We start from the raw sequence: 3,392 nt of genomic DNA, 5'->3' as shown, positions 1-3,392 counted from the left end.
AAAAAAAAAAAAAAAAAAAAAAAAAAAATTTAATGGATGAGGAGTTGCTTCTTGAAGAAACAAAGAAAGTGGTTTCTTGAGATGAAATCTACTCCTGGTGAAACCACGGTCCATAAATTTAAGGGTTTATTTCTGGCCTCTCAATTCTCCATTGTTCTCTGTTTTTATTCTTAATGTGTCTATTCTTACACCAGTACTACCTTAATAGTATAGTATGGTATTGTGATTTATAATAAGAAAGATATATTTGGTCTTCATCCCTGTTCCTGGCACAGAGTTCTAAAACCCTGGCAATTTCTTAAGTGATACGAGAGATCGAGGTGTCTTACTCATAACAAGCCCCTTTCAACCATGCCTGAGTTCATGTTACTGAGGTGACTTTTGGAAACCCCCTGAGGATATAGACTTGTTGCCAAGAATGCCAATCAAGTGACTAGAGGGTTGGGACTTTCAGGCCTACCCCCTGACCTGCAGGGAGGGAGGAGGCAGGGCTGGAGATTGACTTAATTACTAATAATAATTATTCCTATATAATCAAGTCTCCATAAAAATTTCTGAACTGTGGGGTTCAGAGAGCTTTGTTGTTGGTGAACACTTGTAGGTGGTGGGAGGTTGATGCTCCTGTACAGAGCATGGAAGCTTTGCCCTATGCAGCTTTTTCATCTGGCTGTTTCTGAGTTGTATGCTTTGTAATAAACCTGGCAATCTATTAATAGTAAACAAACTGTTTTCCTGAGTTCTGTGAGCCATTCTAGCAAATTAAACCTGAGGACCAGGATGTGGGAACCTCCCATTTATAGCTAGTTGGTCAGAAGCACAGGTAGCAACCTGGACTTGTAATTGACATCTGAAGTGTGAGGAGAGGCAGCCTTGTGGACTCAAACCCTAGCCTGTGAGATCTGATGCAACTCCAAGTGGATATGTCAGAACGGAATTGAATGTAGAACACCTTGCTGGTGTTGCAGAGTTGCCAGGTAGTGGGAAAAACCTCTACACACTCAGTGACCAGCAGTGAAGCAGTATTGAGAATACAGAAGTATTCTGTGAGTAGAGACAATAATATAAATGAGAAACAGTAGTGTTTTCTGTAAACAAAGTAATTGAAAAGTGTGAGCTCTCCAGTTTTTTTCTTTGTCAATTTCTGTAAAAGAATGGAGCTGTGATTTTGTTAGTGGTTCCATTGAATCTGTAGCTCAATTTCTGGAGTATTGCCATCTTGACATTAACTCTTCTGATCCATGAACATTGAGATTATCTGTCTTTCTATTTATTTAGGACTTTTAAAATATATTGTAATGATATTCTGTAGATTTAAGTGGTCAAATTTTATACTTTTGTTAATGTTATTTTAAGTATTGTATTCTTTTTGATGCTCTTTTAAATGAAATTGTTTTTATTTTTCATTTTGGGCTTGTTCATTGCTAGAGCATGGAAATACAACTGAGTTTTGCATATTTACCTTGTATTCTGGAACCTTGTTGAACCTGGTTATTAGCTTTCAGAGGTTTATTTATTTTTGGAATCCTCAGGGTTTTCTATACTGATTTGGTTTACCTTGCCCTTCCTTTCTTTGCTGTTTTATGATAAAATTTAAGCTCATGAATTGAGACTTGGTTTTACTTTTTTAATGTAAGCATAAGGCGCTATATTTTCCTTTGAAAACTGCTTTAGCTGCATCACACAAGTTTTGATGTTATGTTTTTATTTTCATTTAATCCAAGATATTTTTTTAAATGCCTGGTAATTTCCTGTTTGATCCATTGGTTTTGTAGAATTTGTTTACTTTCTAAATATTTGTTTCATAATTTCTTACTGTTACAATTTTTATATCCTTTTTTTTGTGTTAATCTGGATAATATTTCATGCATGATTCAATCTTATTAAATGTATTGAAATTTGTCTTAGGGCCTAACATGATCCTGGGGATTGTTCCATGTGTGACTGAAAAGGGTATTTTTTCTAGATAGGGATTAGTTCCAGTGGGCTGATTGTATTGCTTAAAGCTTCTATATCCTTTTAATATCTTATCTACTTGTTCTACTAAATATTGAGAAAGGAATGTGAGTATCCAAGACTAATTTATTTGTATCTTCTTTCCTTTTTAATAGGATTTGCTTCATGCATTTTGAAACTCTGTTTTTAAGTAGTAAACCACTTAGGGTTGTTACATCCTCTTCATGAATTTTCCCTTTTAGCATTTTGAAGTTTTTATTGATATCCCTGATAATATTTCTTTCTCTGAATTTTGTTTGGTACTGTATAGTCAGTCAGACTTTCATTTGCTTCTTGTGTGCTTCGTATGATATATACTTTTCTCTGTCCTTTTATTTCTAACCTATCTTTGTCTTTATATTCACAGTTGGTTTCTAAGAGACAGCAAGGTTGTCTTGATTTTTATTCATTCTGACAATTTTTGTGTTTTAGGGAAATGTTCACATCACTTATATTTAATGTTATCTTTGTGGTTGATACCTTCTATTTTTTTCTGTCTTTATTTTTCTTTCCTTTTCCCTGGCTTCTCTGTGGTTTTTGTTTTTTTAATTTTTGGCCACACCATGTGGCATGCGGGATCTTAGTTCCCCTACCAGGGACCAAACCCACGTCCCCTGCAGTGGAAATGCAGAGTCTTAACCACTGGACTGCTAGGGAATTTCTTGTGCTTATTTTTAATGAATCTCTTTTACCCACTTCTGGCTTCTATGAAATGTACTTTTCATTTTCTAGTGGTTGCTAAATATACATCTCTGAAGTATCAGTCTACCTTCAAGTAATACTTGTTACTTCAACTATGTCATAAGAATATTACAACAGAATATTTTCACTTTCTTTCATCCTTTATGTTATTGTTGTTATTGATTTTATTTCTACATATCTTGTAATCCCCATAATGCATTGTTATCTTCTTATAGTGTTATTTTCACTTAAATATGTTTTTAAAATGAGAACAATATTTTATTTACATATTGTCCATTTACAGTTCTCTTTATTTCTTTGTGTAGATTCAAATTTACACTTTGTATCATTTTTTAAAATCTAAATGTCTTATTTTAACTTTTCTTTTAGATCAGGTCAACTGGCAGTGGGTTTATATATTTATTTGTTTGTCTTAAAAAGTCATTATATTTTTTGATATATGCTAGCGCTCTGAGTTCTGTTTGAGTTCGCTCAAAATTCCAAATAACTGGTTTGGGGAGAGAAGAGGAGCCTCATTTGATTTGGGGGCTGTTGAAACTTAATATTTAATTTTGGGTCCTTTTTTTAGCTGAGAAGCTTGGTAAGGTGAATGTTACACTGAATGTGTAAGATAAGTATGAACAGTTTGAAAATCTTATGTTTGGGCATGTTGACTTTTTTTTTTTTTTTTTTTTTTTTTTTTTTTTTTTGGGGGGCTC

At 33.6% G+C, this 3,392-nt stretch overlaps 1 pseudogene; it reads left to right on the top strand.

Annotated features, from left to right (window-relative positions):
- The window catches only part of LOC103086336 (zinc finger protein OZF-like), a 104,219-nt pseudogene that overhangs the window by 5,579 nt on the left and 95,248 nt on the right, over positions 1-3,392 (top strand).

The sequence above is a fragment of the Lipotes vexillifer genome, unplaced genomic scaffold (assembly GCF_000442215.2).
Source record: "Lipotes vexillifer unplaced genomic scaffold, Lipotes_vexillifer_v1.1 scaffold913, whole genome shotgun sequence".
Classification (NCBI taxonomy): Eukaryota; Metazoa; Chordata; class Mammalia; order Artiodactyla; family Lipotidae; genus Lipotes; species Lipotes vexillifer.
This window is presented reverse-complemented; position numbering and strand designations above follow the sequence as displayed.